The sequence below is a fragment of the Rhynchophorus ferrugineus genome, unplaced genomic scaffold (genome assembly GCF_030347505.1).
Source record: "Rhynchophorus ferrugineus isolate W39M unplaced genomic scaffold, kcgeb_rfMv2 rfM1, whole genome shotgun sequence".
Lineage (NCBI taxonomy): Eukaryota > Metazoa > Arthropoda > Insecta > Coleoptera > Curculionidae > Rhynchophorus > Rhynchophorus ferrugineus.
In genome coordinates, this window is record NW_027472580.1 from 2,832,672 (window position 1) to 2,846,828 (window position 14,157).

The following is a 14,157-nucleotide window of genomic DNA, read 5'->3' on the forward strand; positions in this document are numbered from 1 at the left end:
CCTGGCCTAGATGATTTGATAGCTGTTCTAAACAAACTAGACCAACAAGAAAAAGTCGTTTCCCCTACCGGTAATGAAAGCTCTAACCACTGTACCTTAGAGGCAGTTGCCTCCAATATTTTTACGGCTTCTCATATGATATGGCTAGTGCTAAAACGCATAATGAGCGGCTTTTGCACTGAATGACTTCGGTAACCAACCCTTACTAGAAACTCCTCAAAAAACCCTAAAGTGTATAACAGTCCGGTCCCTGCCTACATCATCAACTTTATCCTCAGAAATTTTATCAGAAATATACTCCCTAATAAAATTCCTAACCGTTGAGAAGTTGTTTTTCCGTTAATCAGCTCGCCAATAAGGCTATACACAAATATCTGATTATTTTAGATAAAAATATATGTGAAAAAATTGTACGCGTCTTAGAAATTTGAGAATTTCCCACAATTATCTCGGATTTCACCATTAGATCCTGACTGGATTCCAATGGGAGTATCTCAGAAGTGCATTCTCTCGAATAAAAAAAGAATTTTGAAAATCGGCCCACAGTTGGTGGAGAAATCGGTGAATATGCATAAAAAAATATACAGTCGAACATAGAACGCCCTTCTTTTTAATTGACTGCAAAATTAAAAAGTATCAATACATCTGAATACACTATCTAAACAATTAAATGTCCGCGATATCAGTGAGGTGCGTAGGCTAAAACGTTTACTATCATTCGACACGATTAAAAGCACACAGAATAGTATTTAGAATAACATAGGACAGTAATTAAGTAAAGTACTAAAATAGTTTATAAGATTGTCCAGGAAATGGTTCATTGGAGCGATCTTCTACATGTCATTTTTAATATAAATCCCATCAAATATGCATTACCCATTGCGGAAGTTGTATAATTATACGAACACAGTTGAAAAATGTTTATAAAAAATTAAATTCCGATTTATTGTGGCCTTCCAAGAGATATAATTCTAGTTGGCCTGCAGAATTGGAGCTTCTCTTTGAGAATCTTAATTTTAATAATTATTAGGGACCAGCACCAGACATATATACATGGTGAACAATAGTTCATATACTTAATACATTTATCTTAAATTTGAGGGATTGAAAAATCGCTTTAAAGTACTACAACCATTTCCATTTCTCTGATTTACTCCTTTATTCTTACCCATTAAAGATAAATAGGGAGTGAAACCTGAAATTCGCACAAATACTACTCCTACTGTTACGATAGCTGCGGGTTCGAATCCTGCTGGGGCCTGTTCGTAAATTTATGTTTGTGATTTTTTAAAATTTGGGATTGTTCTAGGCAAGAATGTAAAATCCGACAAGGACAATTTTTTTTTGTTCTGGCCTAAAAACCAGGCGGTGGAATGCATGACGCATACCTGGTCGCGGAGACTTGCCCTGAAGTGACAAGTTGGACCGGGTTATGTGGGACTGCCTCTGGGCTACTGCATTAAATTTGGGGATATGGCACCCGCTGATCGGGCAGCCGTTATTGGGCACGAGGGCCCGGCGATTCTATTGATTCGCGAACCTGAGTTAACACACAACTGGGTACTGTTGTATGGTGGCAAAAGTTATGACTGTAGCGACGGATGAGGTCGTTTCAGCCTGGAAAAGGGGGAGAGCTTAGCGGTGACGCGGTGCTAAGCTCCCAGCATGTCGACCAGCTCGCGAACAAGCGCGTTTTCAGAAGAACTTGAGCTGAGTTGTTGTTTGTGGAATGATTGAGATATGAAGTGCTTGATTTCTGGAGTGTCAATTTCCCTATGAATTTGATTATTTCTGACAAACCATGGAGCGTTTAATATTCTCCTGAGGAGCTTATTTTGGAAATCTTGAAGCCGTTTGACCTGGTTGGGTGTAACAAACTTGAAGTAGACATTAGATCCGTAGAGGAGTACGGACCGAATTAACATCTTGTAAAATAAGCATTTGATGGAGATGGGAAGTCTGCTAGAAGGGCAGATCAGAGAAGATAGCAGGTTTGCTATCCCTGAACCTTTTTGGATTGCTTTCTGGATTTGGGAATGCCAACCGAACCGCCGGTCGAAGTGAAGACCTAGGTACGTGACGTTATCCTGCCATGGAATTATTGCGGTGTCGATGTTAAGTTGCGAGACGCGTAATGCGTAACGCTTCTTGTGGAAAATGATGGCCTGGGTTTTCAGGGGGTTGATTTGCAACCTCCAGAATTTGAACCACTTGACCGCATGATCGAGCTGCTTCTGTAAACGTTCATGAATTGTAGACAAGGATAATGATGACAGTCACGCCAGTAAGACCGGATGTCTTCTGTGATGATTTCTAAAGTTGGCCACTCGCCAGTCAGTAGGCTTAAGGCTAAGGACCGTGGTTCGGAGCCCTCGTTAAACTGTAGGTCCAGTCCAGATAAACCCATAGTTGGACAAAGGAGACTTTAAAATATATTTAAAAAACACAATAAATGATTTTTATCAAAACTCTCCATCAGTACGACATTCCCTTTCAATTTTACCCACCTTCTCTGCAATTAAATAAATAACAACACTTTCCATGAAGAAAATATTGTGAAATTATTTAGTAAACATTGATAATTCTGTTTTAAAACAGTTATAATACCAGCACTAAATATTTTTGCGAGTGTACGTTTTTGCATCGAACATCGGTTATTGATGAATGTTGGTAGCGCTGTACAGTTCGACCCCTGCGGACCGTATTACCCTCACGGCGGGAGGCGTACTCGGCTTCAAGAACTGCTCAACAATTTAAAGCATATTCACATTATACATAACCGACTTAACGTTTATTGTATGCGGTTTATGAAAGATGCATCGTTAGTTATATTAGTAAAATCTCACTTAAAGGCTGTACAGGGAAGGATATTCTTGGAGATTTTAGTAAAAATATTCATTTAGGTTTTATCTATCTATCTATCTATATTAAGATATATATGTTCCTATGTTTTATTTATATATATATATATATATATATATATATATATATATATATATATATATATATATATATACTAATAATAGTAGTAATCTCTAGAATAAGTTAGAATAGTCTTTAGAATAAGATTTAGCTTATTCACTTACTGAAGCTATCTTCTACGTGTCAGTATATTTATAGTGTTTAACGGAAATCATAAAAAATACTTATTACCCGCGGCCAGATGGTTGAAGTAAGTAAGAGATTAATATAAAAAAAGGAGTTTCAAACAAAGTATGTATCGGATATGGACCGATGATGAAGTGGCACTTATGCTATTTGGGATATATTTCAAGAAATAAAGTTCCACAGCAATGGATCAAGATTCTTTCGTCCCAATATCATTGGCATTTTTCGATTTTTACTTTATGTTGATGTACTTATGCCTTCCGTTGTCATCAGTTGTGTTGTCTAAATTTTATTGGAAAAAATCAAGATCTCCATGCAGAAAATGTATTTTAGGAGGCCTTCGACCTCCAATCTTATGATAATTTTGCAAGAAATTATCCATTACCTGTTTCTAATCCGATGATTGTTGATTAGAGTCAATGATTTGAGTCAATCTTTAATTTTCGAATATCAGGTCCGATAGATGTTCAACATTTTACTTGTACCTGGACAAAATGGCAATGGATCACCGTTCGTACATGTAACTGGCTCAGGCACTGATGACAAATTAGGATATTCACACTATACATTTATACCGACGACATTCATTGAGCAAAAGTGGCTATTATCTACATAATTTTTCTGCTAATTCCCTAAGGTTGGCACAGAAGATGATAAAAATACATTTTCACCAAGTGACCATTGGTGTAGCTTTGTTCTGCATGCATTAAAAAGCATTAAGTATCAATGTATTGCCAGTTTTTACTACAGCAAATCCAAAGTACTACAAATACGCATTTTTTAATGTATTTGTCATTATTTTTCCAGGCTGATCGAATATATGAGATCTACGGACGTAATAAAAACCATTTAAAACCTTTTTGCAATGGCTTCTCTGTATTTTCACAGGTTCCAAAGCACAACAGAAGCACCAAATGATGTTTAATGCAACGTTATCAGTTGACAGCCGTTATAAAATCGCAGTGCTGTCACCATGCGCGAAATCGACTACACTACGAAATTATTATTGCATCAAATAACAATAAGAATCGTTCTCATCTACTCGGTTCCAAAAGTTGATCCGAATTTGCACAATTGTGTAATATGTTATTAGGCACTGAATGTTTCTCTGCTTGATATCTTTCATTATAATGTATAAAATTATTAACAAATTATTTATAGTTAATTTCTTCTGTGTCAAACTAATTGTGTATTACTTTTTATAACAAAACAGGTTTTGTATATATAAACAGTATAATTAACAGTTGTTTAAATTATTGTTGAGTGATCAAGTATATTATAAAAATTGTTTTAAAATTGTAATACAAAATGTTTAATTTTATAAACAAAATTAAAGCCATCAATAACAATGCAAGAGACCGTGCGTGTATCGAAACTCGATCTTGGAACACAAATACACACACACTAGCTTTTTATTTATTAATAAATAAATAATTATTATTAAATAAAAGGCATAAGAGTTCGGCTACGTCATCCCTGTAATTGTCTCATCAGAAATCTGACCTTCGTAAAAAAGCTAATCCCTGTTAACATCTTGAAGCCTCGAGCTTGAGACAGAAGCGAGCTTCCGGTTCCCAGATGGCGTTTAATCTGCTTAAAATCGGACAGGTGACAGTTGGGGCGAGTTAAATACGCGGATTGGATACTCCAAGAAGTTTGATTGGCATTCGAAGATTTAACGTGCATATGTTATACGTAATACGTATAATATTATAACGCAGTCGAAAACGGTTTAATATTATTTTAATTATTACTTTTGTAGACATACAAATGGACTAAATTAATTATTATTAACATATTAAGTGTAAAAAACAAGCATACGATATATAAAAAAACATAAGTACCATAAGGGAACTAGGATATAAGTCTGAGGTGTTAGATTTGTTGAAATAATATTATGCAGGTAATATATAAGAATAATTTAAATTATAGATATCAATAAGTTTCCGTCAATTGAGAAATTTTCTAGATATACGTGAAGAAAATATAATCCTGTTTGTCTAAAATGTATTGACGATTTTCGAACATGATGATATTTGGCAGTTGCAGATTATCTTGGCATTGCATTACTTCCTCGCCTCTCAATATGGTGATTATTCAAACTCCTTAACGTTATTTTTCAAAAAAAAATGCATGTACCATATAAAGTAATATGGATGGAAGAGAAACGAAAGAATAAACTACAACTAAGCTATGATTCATTCTGCTGCGAAAAAGTAAATACATTTAACAATTTTGCAAGTCTGCCACTAAAGTAGGTCTACCAGCTGGATATAATATATTATAGAGAGATACAAATTCGATGCAGATATTAGAAAAAAAACAGAAAGAAAATGTTTATGGAATGGTATGGCTGACAATTTAGAAGCTGTTGCCTTGAAACGTGAATATGGGTAAAAATATTTGGTTAAGATGAGATTGATTACTATGAGATTAAGATCGATGAGATTAAACGGATGGTGTTGCTACTGGCGGTGGATTATAAGGTAGTAGTAGATGGAATTGGGAAAAAAGTCGTTAAAAAAGAGATTTATTTGGTGAATAAAAAATGTCATCCGTAATAATCAATATAAACCAGAGCATAATGATCTATATATATAATCTCATAATCTCATATATAAAAATGATATAGATAATGATATATATATATATATATATATATAGAAAGGATCCAGTGATCGAAATTCCACTACTATCTATTAACATGAATAATTTTCTTCCATGATAAAGAGAATAATTTAAAAATTATGTGCTATTATTAAAAAAAATGTTCTTACACAATTTACAATATAATATCAGAAATATACTTGATATATGAATTAATTACAGTAACAAATGTTTATACACTAAACAAAATCACTCACTAAACTTACTGAAATAGTATTTAATTCGATCTAATTTCCATTAAGTTTTAGTAATCAACCAAGTAGTAACAACTTCAAATCATCAAATATAAGTAATATAATATATATAGAGTATACCCAAAAAAGTAGTAAATACATGTCATCAAAATGTATGTTGTCAAAATGTCGTAATGTTGCTGCATCAACACTTAGTTTTTGTTTATTTTGGCCTTGACATATAACAAAATCTTAGTCTAAATAAAATAATGAAATAAATATGTTATCAAAAATAATTAATTTTAACGTTATGGTACATAATATGCATATATTATCCAATAATAAAAACTATAATTAATTATACAGCCACAATAGTTTATAGGTTACAGTTGTTTTATCATATTTATATTGAACTTCTATCCACTCCACCCATGAGGTAGAGTTCTTGGTGTGTTTTTTATGTAGTGATATCCCCTGGAGGTTTAATCTATGTAATTAACAATTGTATATCCAAGAAATGTATTTTACTTTCATTAGAGAGCATATTTAACTTTTCACGTTTAGTTCTTGTTTCTTTCGATGATTTTTGGTATCTTCCGTTCTATCGTTGTCGATAAAATTAACCAGTGAATTCTGCCTTTACCATATCTACAAAATAGTTAGTATTCGTCCTCTCCTCATAAATTGTAACCTAATGTTCATGTATAATTCTGAACAATTACGCGCATGAATCGTTCACACTCTACAATACCACAATAGTTTACGTTATTCTATCAGGTTACGGTTGTTTTATCATATTTATATTGAACTTCTTTCCACACCACCCATGAGGTAGAGTTCTTGGTGTGTTTTTTATGTAGTGATATCCCCTGGAGGTCTAATCTATGTAATTAACAATTGTATATCCAAGAAATGTATTTTACTTTCATTAGAGAGCATATTTAACTTTTCAAGTTTAGTTCTTGTTTCTTTCGATGATTTTTTGTATCTTCTGTTCCATCGTTGTCGATAAAATTAACCAGTGAATTCTGCCTTTACCATATCTACAAAATAGTTAGTATTCGTCCTCTCCTCATAAATTGTAACCTAATGTTCATGTATAATTCTGAACAATTACGCGCATGAATCGTTCACACTCTACAATACCACAATAGTTTACGTTATTTTATCAGGTTACGGTTGTTTTATCATATTTATATTGAACTTCTTTCCACACCACCCATGAGGTAGAGTTCTTGGTGTGTTTTTTATGTAGTGATATCCCCTGGAGGTCTAATCTATGTAATTAACAATTGTATATCCAAGAAATGTATTTTACTTTCATTAGAGAGCATATTTAACTTTTCACGTTTAGTTCTTGTTTCTTTCGATGATTTTTTGTATCTTCTGTTCCATCGTTGTCGATAAAATTAATCAGTGAATTCTGCCTTTACCATATCTACAAAATAGTTAGTATTCGTCCTCTCCTCATAAATTGTAACCTAATGTTCATGTATAATTCTGAACAATTACGCGCATGAATCGTTCACACTCTACAATACCACAATAGTTTACGTTATTTTATCAGGTTACGGTTGTTTTATCATATTTATATTGAACTTCTTTCCACACCACCCATGAGGTAGAGTTCTTGGTGTGTTTTTTATGTAGTGATATCCCCTGGAGGTCTAATCTATGTAATTAACAATTGTATATCCAAGAAATGTATTTTACTTTCATTAGAGAGCATGTTTAACTTTTCAAGTTTAGTTCTTGTTTCTTTCGATGATTTTTTGTATCTTCTGTTCCATCGTTGTCGATAAAATTAACCAGTGAATTCTGCCTTTACCATATCTACAAAATAGTTAGTATTCGTCCTCTCCTCATAAATTGTAACCTAATGTTCATGTATAATTCTGAACAATTACGCGCATGAATCGTTCACACTCTACAATACCACAATAGTTTACGTTATTCTATCAGGTTACGGTTGTTTTATCATATTTATATTGAACTTCTTTCCACACCACCCATGAGGTAGAGTTCTCGGTGTGTTTTTTATGTAGTGATATCCCCTGGAGGTCTAATCTATGTAATTAACAATTGTATATCCAAGAAATGTATTTTACTTTCATTAGAGAGCATGTTTAACTTTTCAAGTTTAGTTCTTGTTTCTTTCGATGATTTTTTGTATCTTCTGTTCCATCGTTGTCGATAAAATTAACCAGTGAATTCTGCCTTTACCATATCTACAAAATAGTTAGTATTCGTCCTCTCCTCATAAATTGTAACCTAATGTTCATGTATAATTCTGAACAATTACGCGCATGAATCGTTCACACTCTACAATACCACAATAGTTTACGTTATTTTATCAGGTTACGGTTGTTTTATCATATTTATATTGAACTTCTTTCCACACCACCCATGAGGTAGAGTTCTTGGTGTGTTTTTTATGTAGTGATATCCCCTGGAGGTCTAATCTATGTAATTAACAATTGTATATCCAAGAAATGTATTTTACTTTCATTAGAGAGCATGTTTAACTTTTCAAGTTTAGTTTTTGTTTCTTTCGATGATTTTTTGTATCTTCTGTTCCATCGTTGTCGATAAAATTAACCAGTGAATTCTGCCTTTACCATATCTACAAAATAGTTAGTATTCGTCCTCTCCTCATAAATTGTAACCTAATGTTCATGTATAATTCTGAACAATTACGCGCATGAATCGTTCACACTCTACAATACCACAATAGTTTACGTTATTTTATCAGGTTACGGTTGTTTTATCATATTTATATTGAACTTCTTTCCACACCACCCATGAGGTAGAGTTCTTGGTGTGTTTTTTATGTAGTGATATCCCCTGGAGGTCTAATCTATGTAATTAACAATTGTATATCCAAGAAATGTATTTTACTTTCATTAGAGAGCATGTTTAACTTTTCAAGTTTAGTTCTTGTTTCTTTCGATGATTTTTTGTATCTTCTGTTCCATCGTTGTCGATAAAATTAACCAGTGAATTCTGCCTTTACCATATCTACAAAATAGTTAGTATTCGTCCTCTCCTCATAAATTGTAACCTAATGTTCATGTATAATTCTGAACAATTACGCGCATGAATCGTTCACACTCTACAATACCACAATAGTTTACGTTATTTTATCAGGTTACGGTTGTTTTATCATATTTATATTGAACTTCTTTCCACACCACCCATGAGGTAGAGTTCTTGGTGTGTTTTTTATGTAGTGATATCCCCTGGAGGTCTAATCTATGTAATTAACAATTGTATATCCAAGAAATGTATTTTACTTTCATTAGAGAGCATGTTTAACTTTTCAAGTTTAGTTCTTGTTTCTTTCGATGATTTTTTGTATCTTCTGTTCCATCGTTGTCGATAAAATTAACCAGTGAATTCTGCCTTTACCATATCTACAAAATAGTTAGTATTCGTCCTCTCCTCATAAATTGTAACCTAATGTTCATGTATAATTCTGAACAATTACGCGCATGAATCGTTCACACTCTACAATACCACAATAGTTTACGTTATTCTATCAGGTTACGGTTGTTTTATCATATTTATATTGAACTTCTTTCCACACCACCCATGAGGTAGAGTTCTCGGTGTGTTTTTTATGTAGTGATATCCCCTGGAGGTCTAATCTATGTAATTAACAATTGTATATCCAAGAAATGTATTTTACTTTCATTAGAGAGCATGTTTAACTTTTCAAGTTTAGTTCTTGTTTCTTTCGATGATTTTTTGTATCTTCTGTTCCATCGTTGTCGATAAAATTAACCAGTGAATTCTGCCTTTACCATATCTACAAAATAGTTAGTATTCGTCCTCTCCTCATAAATTGTAACCTAATGTTCATGTATAATTCTGAACAATTACGCGCATGAATCGTTCACACTCTACAATACCACAATAGTTTACGTTATTTTATCAGGTTACGGTTGTTTTATCATATTTATATTGAACTTCTTTCCACACCACCCATGAGGTAGAGTTCTTGGTGTGTTTTTTATGTAGTGATATCCCCTGGAGGTCTAATCTATGTAATTAACAATTGTATATCCAAGAAATGTATTTTACTTTCATTAGAGAGCATGTTTAACTTTTCAAGTTTAGTTCTTGTTTCTTTCGATGATTTTTTGTATCTTCTGTTCCATCGTTGTCGATAAAATTAACCAGTGAATTCTGCCTTTACCATATCTACAAAATAGTTAGTATTCGTCCTCTCCTCATAAATTGTAACCTAATGTTCATGTATAATTCTGAACAATTACGCGCATGAATCGTTCACACTCTACAATACCACAATAGTTTACGTTATTTTATCAGGTTACGGTTGTTTTATCATATTTATATTGAACTTCTTTCCACACCACCCATGAGGTAGAGTTCTTGGTGTGTTTTTTATGTAGTGATATCCCCTGGAGGTCTAATCTATGTAATTAACAATTGTATATCCAAGAAATGTATTTTACTTTCATTAGAGAGCATGTTTAACTTTTCAAGTTTAGTTCTTGTTTCTTTCGATGATTTTTTGTATCTTCTGTTCCATCGTTGTCGATAAAATTAACCAGTGAATTCTGCCTTTACCATATCTACAAAATAGTTAGTATTCGTCCTCTCCTCATAAATTGTAACCTAATGTTCATGTATAATTCTGAACAATTACGCGCATGAATCGTTCACACTCTACAATACCACAATAGTTTACGTTATTCTATCAGGTTACGGTTGTTTTATCATATTTATATTGAACTTCTTTCCACACCACCCATGAGGTAGAGTTCTTGGTGTGTTTTTTATGTAGTGATATCCCCTGGAGGTCTAATCTATGTAATTAACAATTGTATATCCAAGAAATGTATTTTACTTTCATTAGAGAGCATATTTAACTTTTCACGTTTAGTTCTTGTTTCTTTCGATGATTTTTTGTATCTTCTGTTCCATCGTTGTCGATAAAATTAATCAGTGAATTCTGCCTTTACCATATCTACAAAATAGTTAGTATTCGTCCTCTCCTCATAAATTGTAACCTAATGTTCATGTATAATTCTGAACAATTACGCGCATGAATCGTTCACAATCTACAATACCACAATAGTTTACGTTATTTTATCAGGTTACGGTTGTTTTATCATATTTATATTGAACTTCTTTCCACACCACCCATGAGGTAGAGTTCTTGGTGTGTTTTTTATGTAGTGATATCCCCTGGAGGTCTAATCTATGTAATTAACAATTGTATATCCAAGAAATGTATTTTACTTTCATTAGAGAGCATATTTAACTTTTCACGTTTAGTTCTTGTTTCTTTCGATGATTTTTTGTATCTTCTGATCCATCGTTGTCGATAAAATTAATCAGTGAATTCTGCCTTTACCATATCTACAAAATAGTTAGTATTCGTCCTCTCCTCATAAATTGTAACCTAATGTTCATGTATAATTCTGAACAATTACGCGCATGAATCGTTCACACTCTACAATACCACAATAGTTTACGTTATTTTATCAGGTTACGGTTGTTTTATCATATTTATATTGAACTTCTTTCCACACCACCCATGAGGTAGAGTTCTTGGTGTGTTTTTTATGTAGTGATATCCCCTGGAGGTCTAATCTATGTAATTAACAATTGTATATCCAAGAAATGTATTTTACTTTCATTAGAGAGCATGTTTAACTTTTCACGTTTAGTTCTTGTTTCTTTCGATGATTTTTTGTATCTTCTGTTCCATCGTTGTCGATAAAATTAACTAGTGAATTCTGCCTTTACCATATCTACAAAATAGTTAGTATTCGTCCTCTCCTCATAAATTGTAACCTAATGTTCATGTATAATTCTGAACAATTACGCGCATGAATCGTTCACACTCTACAATACCACAATAGTTTACGTTATTTTATCAGGTTACGGTTGTTTTATCATATTTATATTGAACTTCTTTCCACACCACCCATGAGGTAGAGTTCTTGGTGTGTTTTTTATGTAGTGATATCCCCTGGAGGTCTAATCTATGTAATTAACAATTGTATATCCAAGAAATGTATTTTACTTTCATTAGAGAGCATGTTTAACTTTTCACGTTTAGTTCTTGTTTCTTTCGATGATTTTTTGTATCTTCTGTTCCATCGTTGTCGATAAAATTAATCAGTGAATTCTGCCTTTACCATATCTACAAAATAGTTAGTATTCGTCCTCTCCTCATAAATTGTAACCTAATGTTCATGTATAATTCTGAACAATTACGCGCATGAATCGTTCACAATCTACAATACCACAATAGTTTACGTTATTCTATCAGGTTACGGTTGTTTTATCATATTTATATTGAACTTCTTTCCACACCACCCATGAGGTAGAGTTCTTGGTGTGTTTTTTATGTAGTGATATCCCCTGGAGGTCTAATCTATGTAATTAACAATTGTATATCCAAGAAATGTATTTTACTTTCATTAGAGAGCATATTTAACTTTTCACGTTTAGTTCTTGTTTCTTTCGATGATTTTTTGTATCTTCTGTTCCATCGTTGTCGATAAAATTAATCAGTGAATTCTGCCTTTACCATATCTACAAAATAGTTAGTATTCGTCCTCTCCTCATAAATTGTAACCTAATGTTCATGTATAATTCTGAACAATTACGCGCATGAATCGTTCACAATCTACAATACCACAATAGTTTACGTTATTTTATCAGGTTACGGTTGTTTTATCATATTTATATTGAACTTCTTTCCACACCACCCATGAGGTAGAGTTCTTGGTGTGTTTTTTATGTAGTGATATCCCCTGGAGGTCTAATCTATGTAATTAACAATTGTATATCCAAGAAATGTATTTTACTTTCATTAGAGAGCATATTTAACTTTTCACGTTTAGTTCTTGTTTCTTTCGATGATTTTTTGTATCTTCTGTTCCATCGTTGTCGATAAAATTAATCAGTGAATTCTGCCTTTACCATATCTACAAAATAGTTAGTATTCGTCCTCTCCTCATAAATTGTAACCTAATGTTCATGTATAATTCTGAACAATTACGCGCATGAATCGTTCACACTCTACAATACCACAATAGTTTACGTTATTTTATCAGGTTACGGTTGTTTTATCATATTTATATTGAACTTCTTTCCACACCACCCATGAGGTAGAGTTCTTGGTGTGTTTTTTATGTAGTGATATCCCCTGGAGGTCTAATCTATGTAATTAACAATTGTATATCCAAGAAATGTATTTTACTTTCATTAGAGAGCATATTTAACTTTTCACGTTTAGTTCTTGTTTCTTTCGATGATTTTTTGTATCTTCTGTTCCATCGTTGTCGATAAAATTAACTAGTGAATTCTGCCTTTACCATATCTACAAAATAGTTAGTATTCGTCCTCTCCTCATAAATTGTAACCTAATGTTCATGTATAATTCTGAACAATTACGCGCATGAATCGTTCACAATCTACAATACCACAATAGTTTACGTTATTTTATCAGGTTACGGTTGTTTTATCATATTTATATTGAACTTCTTTCCACACCACCCATGAGGTAGAGTTCTTGGTGTGTTTTTTATGTAGTGATATCCCCTGGAGGTCTAATCTATGTAATTAACAATTGTATATCCAAGAAATGTATTTTACTTTCATTAGAGAGCATATTTAACTTTTCACGTTTAGTTCTTGTTTCTTTCGATGATTTTTTGTATCTTCTGATCCATCGTTGTCGATAAAATTAATCAGTGAATTCTGCCTTTACCATATCTACAAAATAGTTAGTATTCGTCCTCTCCTCATAAATTGTAACCTAATGTTCATGTATAATTCTGAACAATTACGCGCATGAATCGTTCACAATCTACAATACCACAATAGTTTACGTTATTTTATCAGGTTACGGTTGTTTTATCATATTTATATTGAACTTCTTTCCACACCACCCATGAGGTAGAGTTCTTGGTGTGTTTTTTATGTAGTGATATCCCCTGGAGGTCTAATCTATGTAATTAACAATTGTATATCCAAGAAATGTATTTTACTTTCATTAGAGAGCATATTTAACTTTTCACGTTTAGTTCTTGTTTCTTTCGATGATTTTTTGTATCTTCTGTTCCATCGTTGTCGATAAAATTAATCAGTGAATTCTGCCTTTACCATATCTACAAAATAGTTAGTATTCGTCCTCTCCTCATAAATTGTAACCTAATGTTCATGT